This window comes from Heterodontus francisci, chromosome 6 (assembly GCF_036365525.1).
Source record: "Heterodontus francisci isolate sHetFra1 chromosome 6, sHetFra1.hap1, whole genome shotgun sequence".
NCBI lineage: Eukaryota > Metazoa > Chordata > Chondrichthyes > Heterodontiformes > Heterodontidae > Heterodontus > Heterodontus francisci.
In genome coordinates, this window is record NC_090376.1 from 89325665 (window position 1) to 89342163 (window position 16499).

The window sequence follows — 16499 nt, forward strand, 5'->3', positions numbered from 1 at the left end:
TTACTCATACTCTATTTTCCCCTTCTTAATCAATCCCTTTGTCCTCCTTTGCTGAATTCTAAACTGCTCCCAATCTTCAGGTTTGCTGCTTGTTCTGACCATTTTATATTTCTCCTCCTTGAATCTAATACTATCCCTAATTTCTTTTGTAATCCATGGTTGAGCCATCCTTTGTTTATTTTTGAGCCAAACAGGAATGAACAATTGTTGTAATTCATCCATGCACTCTTTAAATGCAAGCCATTGCCTATCCACTGACAACCCTTCAAGTAACGTTCCCCAATCTATCATAGCCAATTCGCACCTCATACCTTCATAGTTTTTTAAAAAATTTAGATTCAGGACCCTAGTCTCAGAATCAACTCTCTCCCCATCTTAATAAAGAATTCTATCATGCTATGGTCATTCTTCCCCAAGAGACCTCACAAAACAAGATTGTTAACTAATCTGCTCATTACACAATACCCAGTTTGGGATGACCAGTTGGTTCCTCAACGTATTGGTCCAAAAAACCATCGTGTACGCACTCCAGGAATTCTTCCTCTACAGTATTGCTATTTGGTTTGCCCAATCGATATGTAGATTGAAATCACTCAATTACAGTTGCACCCTTATTGCATGTGTCTCTAATTTCTTGTTTAATACCATCCTCTGCATCACCACTGCTGTTTGGGGGGTCGATATACAACCCCACCAATGTTTTCTACCCCTTGGTGTTTTAGCTCCACCTACACAGATTCCACATCAGGATTCTCTGAGCTAATAGCCTTCCTCACTGTTGTATTGATTTTCTCTTTTACTAAAAACACTACTCCACTCCTTTCCTTTTTTGCCTGTCCTTCCTAAATATTGAATACCCCTGGATGTTCAGTTCCTATCCTGGTCACCCTGCAGCCATGTGTCCGTAATCGCAACTATATAGTGTTCATTTGTATCTATTTGCACTGTTAATTCGCCTACCTTATTGCGAATGCTCCGCGTATTGAGACACAATGCCTTTAGGCTTGTCTTTAACATTTAGTCATCTGAGCATTATTTCACACTATGCCCCTATTTGTTTCTTGCCCTTGAACTTTTGCTTTTTTGTTTCATGTCTTTTGTTTCTATCCTTGTTTCCTCCTCCTCTGCCTCCCCACTCAGGTTCCCATCCCCCTGCCATTCTAGTTTAAGTCATCCCCAACAGCACTAGCAAACGCCCCTGCAAGGACATTGGTTCCGGTCCTGCCTGGCTGTAACCGGTCCTGCTTGTACAGGTCCCACCTTCCCCGGAACAGGTCCCAAAGTCCCAGGAATCTAAATCTCTCCCTCCTACTCCATTTCTCCAGCCACACATTCATCTGGTCTATTCTCCTGTTCCTATACTCTGACATGTGGTACAGGAAGTAATCCTAAGATTATTACCTTTGAGGTCCTGCTTTTTAAATTTAGCTCCTAACTCCTTTAATTCATCTTGCAGGACCACATTCCTCTTTCTACCTATGTCGTTGGTATCGACATGTACCACAACCACTGGCTGTTCACCCTCCCCCTTCAGAATGTCCTGCAGCCACTCAGACATCCTTGACCCTAGCACCAGGGAGGCAACATACCATCCTGGAGTTTAGTTTGTGGCCACAGAAACACCTGTCTGCTCCCCTTACAATTAAACATTATGACTCTCCCGGTCTCTTCCCCCCCCCCCCCCACACTGTGCAGCAGAGCCATATGTGGTGCCACAAACATTTAGTCATCTGAGCATTATTTTGCACTATGGCCCTATTTGTTTCTTGCCCTTGATTTCTAAGCCTACTTAAAAGGGTAGTCAGTGGATAGGCAATGGCTAGCATTTAAAGAGCTTTCCCCTGGGAGGCCAACCCCCAACCCAACAGTATCCAAAGCAGTATATCTGTTTGAGAGGGGGATGGCCACAGGGGACTCCTGCACTACCTGCCTGCGCCTACTACTCTGCCTGGTGGTCACCCATTCCTTTTCTGCCTGTGCAGCCATTACTTGCAGTTGGTCAGAGGTCTAGCTTTGAAAACAGTTGCTGGAAGCAACTGTTTTTGAAATAATTACCCAGTGGGGTTGTTTTTGACTTGGGGAAGTTGTTTACAGAGAAATGACAGGTCAAGATTTATAGAGGTCAGGGGGCTTGCCTCGTGACATTGTTTATGGTTTCACTTTGAATGTGAAGTTGGGATATGGACAATGGTTTGAAAAAAAAAAAAGACAGTTGGCAAAAACGTGCCAAGAACAAACCACACCAACTCAGTTGGTTCCAACAGTTTGAAAAAGCCTGCCAGTTTTACATCTCTCAAGGAGCTGAAAAACGAGTCTAAGCAGCAGACTGAAACTGACTACATTCCTCCTATAAGGGAGGTGTCCGAAACCTCTTTCTGCATTTCCTGGAATGCCTACCCAAACTGATCTTCAACATTGCCTGTAAAGAACTGTTTTAGGAAGATCCCAGTGATAGCCATCTATGTATTTGGGACACAAAACCAAAACAAAGGCCATCTTTCAATATTTTCTTTGACTTCAAGAATCAGCAAGTATTTAACTCAAGGGTTTTTCGTCTTTTTTTTTAAATAAAACTCCAAAACACATTTTTTTTTCTCCAGTTAATGTGTGTATGAGGAGCTAAGATAAAAAGGGAACTTTAATATTTCAATCTGTGTGTTTATGCATTACTTCATTATTGGTTAAGACTTGTTTTATAATTAACTGATAATTTTGTTGTTTATTAAAGAAACTAGTTGGTGTTTTATTCTGGGATATAAAGCGTCTATGATTGACTATCGGTAAGTGAGAAAATTTTTGAATATATGTTGTGACCTGTGGAAAAGTGGAACTAGAATAAACAGTGCACTCCTCCTGCCTTGGTTTTAACACCACCTACTGAAGAACCCAATGGTCAGGTTCCAAATCCAAAGCTAATCAAACCCAACAGTTTAAATTCAGAACTCAGCAAGAACAAGGGTGCGAGGAAATCAGACACCTCACAGGGTCTTAAAAAAAAATTACCCTGTCACTATAGAGAGGAAATGCTGGAATCTGAATGGTTAAAGTCATGTGTTGCAGAAACAGCAGTTGAAGGGTAAAAGCTTGTACAGGAGGACTCGTCACCAGTAGTAATGGAAATTTGCATACTCCAAGCTGCATCAACAACCACATGTTTATTGAGATGCACATTCCCAGGGTATTAAAATGGAGGCTAGAGCAACTTTAATCCCATTTGACAATACATAACCCAACATAGAACCATCCCAGACAAAAATTAAACCAGAATAGCTGTTGCAGATTATGCCAGCTGCAGCAATTCTAACATTAATGTGTGAACTTGAGAAGTGAAAGTTTGAGAATGAATGCAAGATAGTTTTTTCCTGCAACCTTGTAATGAAGTGTTCCTGTGGTCACTTTTCATTCTGTGTGGTGCACAGGTGTCAAGAGAACTTGCTATGCCAAAGGGAGATTTTTTAATTCATCAATTGGAAACCTACATTAAACTTCTAATGATACAGAAAGAGCTGGAATTCTACAGTTAACTTTTTTTTAAAAAAGCTGGCAGCCATGATGGCCACTGCAATTTGCATCTAACACCTTACACATTCCAAGGCCTCAAAGAGGAGACATGTCTGATGAGCTTCTACCCAAGACAATGGCTTACTCTATTGAGTGAACCACAGGAAATTGCATTCATTAGCAGGACATTCAAGGTTAATGTGCCATAATGGGTTTGAAAGGGCCAACCTTTCCAGGTGCAAACATTAATATCCTGAGGCTTAAGGGACTGAAATTCCTAAACATGAATGTCATTAGAAGGTTGCAGGCAATACACTGAGGCAGTCATGTGACTGTCTGTCCCTCTGTGAAAGCTGGGAGTTTCCCTTGGACAAAGCAGACAAGCCAGTGACTGATTATGGGCAGGTGCCAGAAAGTGTCTCTAGAAGACCTGGTGGAGGGCTTGCGAAGCTTTGCTGCTGGATCCAAAATAAAGACACCAGGGGAAGAAAGCCACCTTCAATTCTGCCTACAAGAAAAGCCTGAACCAGGTGGGCTTGCGACAAACTGCACATTTACCAGCCAAAGACTTCAGGAACACAATGTCAGCCGGAAGACAATGGAATCATCCAACCCCACAGACTGCATCAATTTTTATTTGTTCTGGACTCTAATCTAACCACAAATCTACCCCATGTCACTAATCTATTTGTGTGTGTGAATCCTATGTGATTGGGTGTGTCATTTTATTTATTTATTTATTTTTTAAAGATAGTGTTTAGATTAAGTATAATAAACTCACCTCTTGTTTAAACAAGAAAATCTGTCCGATTGTTGTGATCATAAAAAAATAACCAAAGACAAAAGGTAAAACACTTACTGAAGTGGTAAGCACATCCACTGTTTAGAGAATAAATTCTGTTTTGGTCAAATGAGAAAAGAAAAAGAGGGGAGCCTTGACACCTCACCTGAACATAATTAATTGAATCAGCAAATTTACTCACTTTTGCTGAACTGGTTAGGTCATTAAACTGCTTTCTACATTGAATCCATGAGCTGGGCACAATGCTCCTGCTGCTCACCTCTTCAGCTAAGTCCAACCACACCTTGGTGGGAGCAACAGCTTTCTTCAATCCATTGCTGAAAATACTTTATTTTTCCTCCTCCTGACTGCATTCAGTGGTAATTCCAGCAAGTGTTACGACCAGGTGAGCAATGTGTCTAGGGGTCTTTGGCTGTCTTTACCTGGTCTTATTGTAACAGGGTTTTATTTTTAAACTGTTTTGAGCTCCTGTTTTGTGAATCCTTGTTCACAGCTTTCCAATTATAAGGCAAAGAAACGAGCACCAACAGGCTCTCAGGTTTAAAGAAGAAACGTGAAATTTATTAAACCTTAAACTCTAATAAAGTTAAGGTCTACAGATATACAACACGCCCACATTCGCATGCAGTACACACATGCGAATAGGGACAGAAAAGAGCAAAAGAAAAGTAAAATGGAGAGGTTTGAGGCAATCTCTAAAGGGATTTTTTTTTTTTTTAAATAAATATTGTGCTTAGAGCTCACTTGATTATAGGTAGTCTTGCTGTTCATCAGGGCCTGGTGTTCTTCTTAAACTTCATTCACGTAGGAGACTTTTCTCTCATTGGAGGTTCATGTGTTTTTACAAGATTCAGTTCCCTGAGAGATGAGCAGGCAGGCAGAAGAGAGATCTTCTCAAACCAGGAGCTTTGATTTTCAAAAACTCTTGTTGGAAGTTCAAATAACAGTCAGCTAGCCATGTGACTAAAACTGGTCTGACCACTTGTGTTATCTGGAATGCTAGCTCCCCCCACCTTCAACATCTGGTAATCAAGAGTCCATTGTTGATTGAATGGGTCAGGGCATAGTCCTTTGTCCCTTTTTTTTAAAAAAAAACACTGGTCAGTTAGCATGCAAATGTCTTATCAGTCAGGGGCTTGCAATTTTAAGTTTTAATGTTAATGTGGCAAAATAATGTGTGCCTCAGTCTTGGCAGGTGGGAGGTTTGCCTGACAAGACATTAAATCTGGGTGCTACTTTTTCCTCTGTCCACCAGCCATCCTGAGTGCCTCCAATTTTCAATCGCACTGTCACTTTATATACAGCTGAAATCACATCATGCGGGTGCATATCACTCCCACTGTACAAATTAGAGTTCTGTTATCTAGAAGTCAAAATTAATTGGTACAATTGAATTGAAATCAGATTCTCATCCACTTAGTTGGCTTCTGAGTTTCCCCATACACAATTCTAGCCTCACCCCCAGCACAGAAGCCACATTCCTATCAATATCAGACCTTAGATTTCTGAAATATGCTACTGGCAGGTGACAGGTGTACAATTTTTTTTATTATTTTTAAATGTTTTAAGTGAATGAACACTCCAGGGATTGACAGTATTAGACATAGGACATTCTTTGAACTTTTTTCAAAATGATTGTGCATCAAATGGCAAAGCATTAAAATTAAAAAATTAAAGGTTTATGTTGTGATTTCAGTTTAAATCAAAGTAAACATGTTGTATATTATTCACCAGGTAAAATAAATAGTTCATTTAATTACTGAATATAGTTGTGGTAAAATAGCAATCCAAATGAACATGAATGTGTATTGGATTTGTGAAGGAACATCCACAAGGACAGCTTCAGATCAGAGGAAAGAATGTTGATGATGATAGTGGGAAAAAGTCAAACCTCTATAGTTAATGTGTTTCCCCATATGTTTTAGGTGGCTGTTCACATGAAATGGTTACACCTCCATATGTTCCTTCCCTGGATGTTTATTCTGAGATGTTGAATAGATATCATTTCTTCATCTTCCTTTCTTACTTGTTACTCATTCACCCTCATAAATCAAAGAAATCAGCTCTAGAGCCAAAGATTTTGTTTTAATTTTCTGTTCGGATGTGTAACATTTCTAGCAGCCCTGAGGACATTTAGAATCAACTGAATAGTATGGGACAAGATTCAGATATAGGCCTGGCTAGGTATGGGTCGTAGATGCCTTACACTGATGAAGGCCATTAGTGAACCAGTGGGTTTTTACAAGAATCCAGAAGTTTTCATGGCCAATTTCTGATGCAAGCCAATAAATTTCCAGATTTGTCAGCTTGCAGGAAAGATGATAACAGTACAATGATTATATCTAGTGATATTAACATTCATTTGAATGTTGTTCTTGTGTCTTTAATGTAGTGAATTGCATAATATAACTTACCAGAATATGAGGAGTCAGTGAGCATAGTCTCCAACTCCCTTATCATGTTAAAATTAAAGGCATTCTTCATTCACCAGAAGGCATTTTGTTTCTTATGCACAGTTCCATTTTCAGACCTGTATTTTAAAGGCTGTTTACTGTGTATTTTTGTATTTATTCACATAAAAGGAAATATATTTCTGGTTAGTTTATAGAACCCATTTTGACTCCCAAAGTTGTTGGTATTTTCTTGTTATTATTTTTGGGCACTATTTAGAAATATGCAGACCTAGAAATTTGACTGTTTGTTCACATGTTCAGAAGCATCACATTAAATTGTGCTGCCAGCTCATAATAAGTCTTGTGTGCAACCAGCACCACCCACACTATTCATTGGCTGTGCACCTATTGGGAACAAGAAATCAAGCTTTACAAATGGTACTTAAAGGCAGTCAGCACTACTTAAAGGGGAGGTACTCTCTTGGCTGCAGAGAGCCCTTCTGAAGAAATAAATTGTTGCAAGACCTGCAGATCAGGCCTTGTCCGTACAGTGAGCAACAGGAGGGAAACCCTTTGTCCCCCCAACATGAGGCAAAAATCTTTCCAATGGCAAAAAAAATCAGAAGACTGTGGGAAACAGTTACATAGAAGGTCAATACCAGGAACTTTTATTTATTCATGGGATGTGGGCATTGCTGGCCAGGCCAGCACTTATATTGCCCTCAAGGTGGTGGTGAGCTGCCTTCTTGAACCGCTGCAGTCCATGGGAGGTAGGTACACCCACAGTGCTGTTAGGAAGGGAGTTCCAGGATTTTGACCCAGCAACAGTGGAGGAACGGGGCTGTAGTTCCAAGTCAGGATGGTGTGTGACTTGGAGGGGAACTTGCTGGTGTTCCCATGCATTTGCTGCCCTTGTCCTTCTAGTTGGTAGAGGTCATGGGTTTGGAAAGTGCTGTCTAAGGAGCCTTGGTTCGTTGCTGCAGTGCATCTTGTAGATGGTACACACTGCTGCCACTGTGCATCGGTGGTGGAGGGAGTGAATGTTTGTAGATGGGGCTCCAATCAAGTGGGCTGCTTTGTCCTAGATGGTGTTGAGCTTTGTGTTGTTGAAGCTGCACCCATCCAGGCAAGTGGAGAATATTCCATCACTCCTGACTTGTGCCTTGTAGATGGTAGACAGACTTTGGGGAGTCAGGGGGTGAGTTATTCGCTGCAGGATTCCTAGCCTCTGACCTGCTCTTGTAGGTACAGTATTTCTATGGCTACTCCAGTTCAGTTTCTGGTCAATGGTAGCCCCCAGGATGTTGATCTTGGGGGATTCAGTGATGGTGTTGCTGTTGAATGTCAAGGGGAGATGGTAAGATTCTCTTGTTGGAGATGGTCACTGCCTGCCACTTGTGGCGTGTGAATGTTACTTGCCACCTCATCAGCCCAAGCCTGGATATTGTCCAGGTCTTGCTGCATTTCTACATGGACTGCTTCAGTTTCTGAGGAGTCACGAATAGAGCTGAACATGGTGTAATCATCAGCGAACATTCGCACTTCTGACCTTATGATTGAAGGAAGGTCATTGATGAAGCAGCTGAAGATGGTTGGGCCAAGGACACTACCCTGAGGAATTCCTGCTGTGATATCCTGGAACTCAGATGATTGACTTCCAACAACCAAAACCATCTTCCTTTGGATTAGGTATGACTCGAACCAGAGAGAGAGTTTTCCCCCTGATTCCCATTGACTTCAGTTTTGCTAGGGCTCCTTGATGACATACTTGGTCAAATGCTGCCTTGATGTCAAGGGCAGTCACTCTCACCTCACGAGTTCAGCTGTTTTGTCCATGTTTGAACCAAGGCTGTAATGAGTTCAGGAGCTTTATGGCCCTGGTGGAACCCAAACTGAGCGTCACTGAGCAGGTTATTGCTAAGCAAGTGCTGCTTGATGGCACTGTCGATGACACCTTCCATCACTTTACTAATAATTGAGAGTAGACTGATGGGGCAGTAATTGGCTGGGTTGGACTGGTCTTGCTTTGTGTACAGGACATACCTGGGCAATTTTCCACATTGCCGAGTAGATGCCAGTGTTGTAGCTGTACTGGAACAGCTTGGCTAGGGGCGCAGCAAGTTCTGGAGCACAGGTCTTCAGTACTATTGCCAGAATATTGTCAGGGACCAAAGCCTATTGCCAAAAGTTTAGAATCCTCGAAAAGCAAGCCAATCAAACTTATTTGAAGTTTGAAAGTAGTAAGCAGCTGACCTTTGACCAGTGCTGAGGGCTTTAAAAATACAAGTCAGCTATGAGACTCTCAGAAGCATTTCCTGTTATAGGAATTTAAAAACTCTCCCATTCTCAATAAAATTAATGTAGAGGAGCAGCCGTTCTGGCCAATGAGTTTGCCTTAATTTATAAAATCAGTTTCCCAGGGAAACCTTTCCTGATCACCCCCACAAATCCGAAAAGGACAAAAGGTGGGAAGGTGATATCGCCCAGGTAGTCCTGGAAGAGAAAGGAAAGCAGAAGGCACAGGGGGCCCCTTCTCCAGCCAGAAAGGAAGGTGCTGTGAGCAAGAGAGAGACCCAGAGACCTGTGTGCTTCCAGTGTAATAAAGCAGGGCATTTAAAAGTTGACTGCTGGAAACTAAAGGGGAAACCAGTAAGGTTAATTAGGGTACACCCGCTCAGTGAAGACAAGGCCCTGATGGAAAACACAGAACAAGCTGTGGCTTTAACTGCATTAAGAGTGCAACCCAGGAAACATACTACCATCAGCACAGGAAAAAAAGTTAATGATTCCTGAAGGTTATCAGGGTTTTGCATTTGAAGGGAAGGTAACCCCATATCCCTCAAGCAGGGCCAGCAAGCTACAGTGATTCTCAGGGACACAGGGGCCATTGGATCCCTTTTACTGGGAAAAGGGATGACTTCCCCCCCCCCAGAAAGTGCAGTGAAGACCAAAATACTGGTGAATGGTATTGAAGGGCAGTGTATGCCTGTACCTGTACACCAGGTGCATCTGGAGTATGCCCTAGTTTCAGGGACCAGTGGCTGTAGGGATTGTCCCTAGTTTGCCTGTGGACCTGCTCCTAGGTAATGATCTGGCAGGGGTGAAGGTGGTAGACCCTCCAAGTAGTGAAAGAAAGACCACAGGAGGTCAGAGAGACAGGGCAGTGGCAGGAGACAGTCCCTGCAGAGTCCCTGATTGTGTACTGGATCAGGCCATGATCAAACAAGCTCCCCTAGAGGAGACTGCATTGGCACTGCAGGTATATGACCATGAGATCTGCATGTCCGAGACTTTCTTTGGAAAGTTAGGAGACCCAGGGAATTAGTTAAATGGATTTTCCCAAGCGGAGGCTCAGCGAGCCAACCCAGCACTGCGAGAGTTAGCACAGGCTGCCCAGTCTGAAAGTAAATCAGAGGGAGTCCTTGATTGCTACTATCAAAAGAATGAGGTACTGATGAGGAAATGGAGTTCTCCTCACAGGCCTGAGGGCAAGGAGTGGACAGTGGTTTACCAGTTAGTGGTGTGAGAGAAATATTAAGAAGGGCCCATGAGACTACAGTAGCAGTACATGCCAGTATACAAAAGATCAAGCCCACATAAGACAGCAGTTTGACCAAAACTCCACAAAGATGTGATGGAGTACTGCAGAAGTTGTCACATGTGCCATGTTGAGGGGAAACCCCAAGCTACAGTGAAACCTGCACCTTTAAGTCCTGCACTGGCATTAGGAGGACCCTCCAGCAGAGAGCTGGTGAACTGTAAGGGACACCCCCCCCCCAAGAGAACAAAAGGGGATAAGCAGGCATACAGCTGGCAAAGGTTCAGAAAGAGAAGAGGAAAAAGTGACCAAGAGGGCAGGTTAAAGGAAATCCAGGAAGAATCCTAGATGAAAGCCCCTACTGTCTAGTCAACCAACCCAAAAAATGTTAAAAAGTTAGACCCCACATCCTCTTATGTAAATGCAGATTCTAGAAGCACCCCACTAGAGTTGCTAACAGCTTTTACAGGAACCCACAGAGACAAAGAGAGACCTCAAAGGGGCAGAGAAACAGTGAGGGTGATGCCTCACCTAGTTGAAGCATACAGGAGCTTGCAGTTAAGTCTACACAAATACCTGCAGGTAGGAGTGTCCCAGAGAGCAAAGGGGAGAGTAACAAAGACTCCACCCCCCTATAGTCAGTCAGTGGAAAAGAGAAACACCCATTCCCTGAAGTCAAAAGTCTGCATGACTCAGAATTCAGGATAGAGCCATCCACAACTAATATTAAACAGGCAGATATCTACTCACCTAAATGAGGAAGTTGATGACAGTCTCTGATCCACAACTGTTTCATTGTCAATTCATAGGTCAGTCCAAATATCAGTTCCCACACTTCCCTTCTGGACTAACACTTTATCCAGAGACAACCCACTCAACTGGCAAAAATCCAGCCCTTAAATGCAAAACTTTAATGAGCATCATCTGCTCTCTATTAACACTGAAATGAGACCTGTTTAATTAAAGGGACCAGCATTTTCAATATTGTCAGATTCCCTTACTTACAGAAAAGTATATATATAAAAAAAATCAGATTCCCAAAAGATAACCTCCTTCAAGAACCATCAACAACTTTTCAGTAGAGGCATTTCTCTTAGTGAAGCAGTCTGATAGTTGAGAGTTGATGACTGGTAATTACCCATCTGAGCTTAGAGATTTCTTTCCTTTCCAACATTTGCTTTAAACTAGCTATGTCTATCCTCCGCCTTTTTCAATTACACTTTTTGTCTAATGTATATTATCCCATAGGGATCAATTATCTATGTAACATTCAATTGGTATTGTCCTTTCAGTCTCTCTTTTATATAACATTTCTTCCAAGATCTTGGACAAATATAACGCCATATCACCAGCATCCATGAGTGCAACAGTTTCACCAGCTTCACCATTCTTCTTATCTTCTTGGCTTCCCATGCCAATGGGCAACTTTTCCCATCCTCTCCCACAAGGAATATCACAAACCCTCCTGCACTGGAAAATCCATCACCAAGGATTGCATGCGAGGCATCACTAAAAACGATTAATTTCATATTTTTGGGATCACCCAAAGCAGAAAACTTCAGCATACACTTCTCTATTTTTAATTTTTTTAAAGTTTTGTTTGCCTTCAGGATGTCTTCAACTTTAGGATGTTTCATCACTAGACTAAGTTCTGGCACATCACATCTTGTATCTGGTCTCGTCTGTGTGGCTAACCAATTGAACTGTCTGAAAAGACTCCTCAACTGTTCCATTTCATCCTTGGACGCAGCTGTGTCTTTCTGTCCTGATCTCGTGCGACCAATTGTGATGGGAGTGACATTTTCCAAATAAGAATGTTGATGTAAAACTACATCTAACTCACTCCGCTTTATTTCCAAACCCACATATTTAAAAGCCCCAGAAGCTTGACTGCCAATTTAAAATTCCTCAATAATTTGATGCATAACATTCTTTTCAAACTCATTAGCAGCACCTCACAAAAAAATCGTCCACATGCATCATAAAGATACCCAAAGGTTTTCCATTATAGTGGCAATAAAACATTGCAGGGTCTGCCTTCAGTTGTGAACACCCTAACTGTAACAGAACTGCCCTCACCAAAAAATACCATACCCGGGAAGTGTCATTCAACCCATAAACACATTTATTCAACTTCCAGAGCTTCCCTTCTATGTCTGTTGCTTCCTTCAGAGGCTGGGGAAACACTTCCCTCTGAAGCAGGAAGGAAAACCGCTTCGATATCTATGGACTTGCACCTCCAAGAACAGATTGCTAAAATGGCCAAGAAGACTCTCAAAATCACCTTTCCCGCTGCGGGAGAGTCTACCCTGATATCTTTATTCCCCCAAGCACTCCTCAAAACCTTTGGCCACCAACCAAGCCTTGGCCTTATAGGTCCCATCGGGTAGGACTTTTTCTGTACAGATCCATCTGTGTGATAGAGCAGGTTGGCCCCTATCCACAACCAGGGCGGCACAGTGGTGCAGTGGTTAGCACCGCAGCCTCACAGCTCCAGCGACCTGGGTTCAGTTCTGGGGACTGCCTGTGTGGAGTTTGCAAGTTCTCCCTGTGATTGTGTAGGTTTCTGCCAGGTGCTCTGGTTTCCTCCCACAGCCAAAGACGTGCAGGTTGATAGGTAAATTGGCCATTGTAAATTGCCCCTAGTGTAGGTAGATGGTCGGAGAATGGTGGGGATGTGGTAGGGAATATGGCATTAATGTTGTACAATGCATGGGTGTGTGATCTACATGGTGCCTCACGATCACAGGGACTTCTGCTTCTAACCTTATCATGAGAAGATTCTCTACTATCCAGGCTACACCTATGCCTCGTCAGGCTGTGGCCTCTCTCATGTTGAGCTCTCTCTGGACTACCCCTATCAAAACGTCTACTAGATGTCCTGTCCACTGTACGTGATTTTTTTCCTCCTCCCAGATCTATCTCCTGAATCATTACCTGAACTCGAGCTACGTTTTCTCGTTCTCCATTCTTGAACTCCTGTTTGCCAATCCATGGCCTTCACTTCTTGTCCCTCTTCTTGGTCATTTAACCAATTTTTGTATTTGCCTGTAGGCTTCCCTGCCCATCCAACTATCATAGCCTCCTTCTACTTATAGGACCCTGCTGGCTGGTACACCACCTGGAAACCTACTTTAGGCAACTGATCCCTGGATGAGATGGCTTCCTTTCATTCTTAACATTCAGTACGTGTATCGGTATCTATTTCTTGAACTCTCATATCCTGCCCCTCTGGCTCAAAATCGCACAATGCATGGGTATGCGATCTACATGGTGCCTCATGATCATCACATTCTCCCATGTTCTCTGTGTTTGAAAATTCATAACACATCCCTATTGCCCGCGAACAATGTGCTTTTATGATTTGATTCCCATGTTGTATTACTAGAATTTTCCCATCACATCCGATACCTCTTCCTGGACCTTTCCATTCCCTATGCCCTTCGCCCTTACAATAAACAAGATTGCCAGAACTAAAGTCTTCCCCAGACCGTCTTATGCGATGTTTTAATGCTCTCCGAATTTTTTCTGATGCTTCAGCTTTGATAAATGCTCTCCTGCTGGCATGTAGCGCAGTTAGATGAGTGAAGAAAGTAGCACTAATAGTGGTTCCCTCCCGGGCGGAGGATTGTCATAGTATGGAAGGCAATTTTGGATTACGGCCGTATACCAATTGGTATGGGCTATAGCCCCCCCACCAATTGTAAAGAATTTTTTGCATGTGCTGCCCATGCCAGAGTAGTTTGTAGCTTGCAGTTCGGTTGATCTGCCAGTATTTAGTGTAACATTTCATCAACTATCACACTATTTCTTTCACACAAGCTGAACGGACTTTCTGCAGCTGTGTTCATAGGTACAATATTTAAGTTCTCACACATGACCCTAAACTCATCATTTGCAAATTCCCCTCCGTTATCTGTCAGAAATTTTGCTGGCATTCCAACACCTGTACCAACCCACTTTTCCATAACTTTATCCACTATTGTCTGTTTGTCCTTATTCTTTATTACCGTAGATATGCTGAACCTAATTGCCATATCGACAAAATGCAACAGATAAATACCTTGATTTCTGTCCCACACTTTCAGGTCCATAGCCACCACTTCATTAAATTTCTGAGCTAATGGAACACTCACAACCGGGCGCGGCGGTGTCTTCCGATATTTAATGCATATGTCACATTGAGATGTGATTTGTTCAACAACGGAGTCATATTCTTTATCCACAACTCCGGCATCCTTTTAGCAGTAGCTTTAACTTCTGTGATGAAGGATGGGCAAATTGCCTGTGCAACTTCCAGATAATTCTCCTCTTGTTAGCCAGATTCTTTTCTCCAGAGGTCAAAAATACTTCTTGAACTTCTCGGTGAGAGACACTCAGTTTCCTCAACGGAATACAATAATGTCCTGATCCAGTGAATTGTAAATTTACCGCTTTACCGAAGACAAATGCTTTGTCCAATCTCATCTTTGCTTTTTTCTTCAAAGATTTACTCAGCAACAGCGGTATGTCACTCTGAACCACATCAGTGCTGATGAAATGACGCATCCCTGCTATTTCACACGGGAGGACCACGCTCTTTAAAGGCATTAACGTATTATCGTCTCCAAACCTAAAGCAAGTAGCGCTTTCATATTCTCTAACTTTACTTCTGTCTGCGTTATCAAGGGATTCCAAGTAACAGTTCAGTCAATCGACTCCACACACTGTTGAGGTACAGCCACTATCTAATATCGCACAACTGAATAATCGGCAACCAAAATGCTCATGGCCTGACTCAAGTTTTTGGTCACTTATATGATATTGTCATGTTGTTCATCATTATCATATCATCAGACTGTCCGTCTCATGAGTAACTTCAAATACTCGATTCCTGGTTCTAGAACAATTTCCTGCATAGTGATACTTAGACTCACACTGAAAACACTTATTAACCACTCCCCGCGCATCTCTAGGATTCATTCGCCTTCAGCTATCATCCCAATCTTGCCTTCTGTTTTGATCCATAAATCTATCAAAAGTGCGACCTACCTCAAAAGGTCTTTCAGCAACTCTCTCTTTGTACAAGTGCCTGCGACTAGGCCCCCGTCGATTTTGAGAGTCAGTAATCATGGAGTCCTCCATTCTCTGTATCACCGCAGAATTACCAATTTGTGACATGAAGGCAGCTGGAAATTATTGTTTTCCCAAAATAATTTTTACAGCAGCAGTCATTTGCTCAAAAAGAGTATCTTTACCATGAAATTGAACCCTGGTCAAAACTAAAAGTCTATCCATATGAGAGATTTGTGCACAATCTAACAATTTGAATGCAAGCACAGACTCAGGAATTTCTAGATTGAATGTTTTCAGTCTGTTATATAACTGATCAAATTCCAACCGATCAAAACCAGCCAAGGGGCAAAAGGGGAGCCTGAGACCCCCTCCTCATCTGGCCATAACAGCTGACATTAAATCAGCATTGCTTGCTGACTGACCTCATGATCTACCTGCCCTGCATACTTCCCGCAGGCCAGTCACTGTGCACGTGCTGATGCCCTCAACAACATGGTGTCTGGTAAGTTGCACCCGAAAGATGTGCATGTGCTCCATGAGTCTCATTTTGGAGTTCTAAGGGCACTCGCAACACTCCAAAAACAGGCACTAATGGAGTAGACTGGGCAGGATGGACAGCATGGGAGGAATGGGGATCTACTACTGGCTTGTCACAGCAGCACCTGTGGCAGTGCTGGTGAGCATGGTTCAATTAAAGTAGTGTCTGATGTGGGGCCCCGGTCCTGTTCATTGGTGAGTGATGAAAGCTGGAATTGTGGTGTGCCGTTAATTTGGAGTGCATTTTTTTAAATGTGGATTACTTGCTTTTTCCATTATAAGATCAAATTTATCTAATGCTCAGCATGAAAGGGGAAATATTCACTGATAAATTGGCAAAAAGTGCATAATTTTGTCGTAATCTAATGATAAGGAGCTAAATCAATTTGACGATTATGTGTTCCTAAGCAAAATAAACGCTTAAAAGTTTGATAGACATTTTATGAAAATAGTGAACTTCTGTGCTTAAATGGGAACAAGTTTAACTGGTGGGGTGTCCTCAGTACCTTGCTCTACGGCAGCGAGGCCTGGACAACGTATGTCAGCCAAGAGCGACGTCTCAATTCATTCCATCTTCGCTGCCTCCGGAGAATCCTTGGCATCAGGTGGCAGGACCGTATCTCCAACACAGAAGTCCTCGAGGTGGCCAACATCCCCAGCTTATACACCCTAT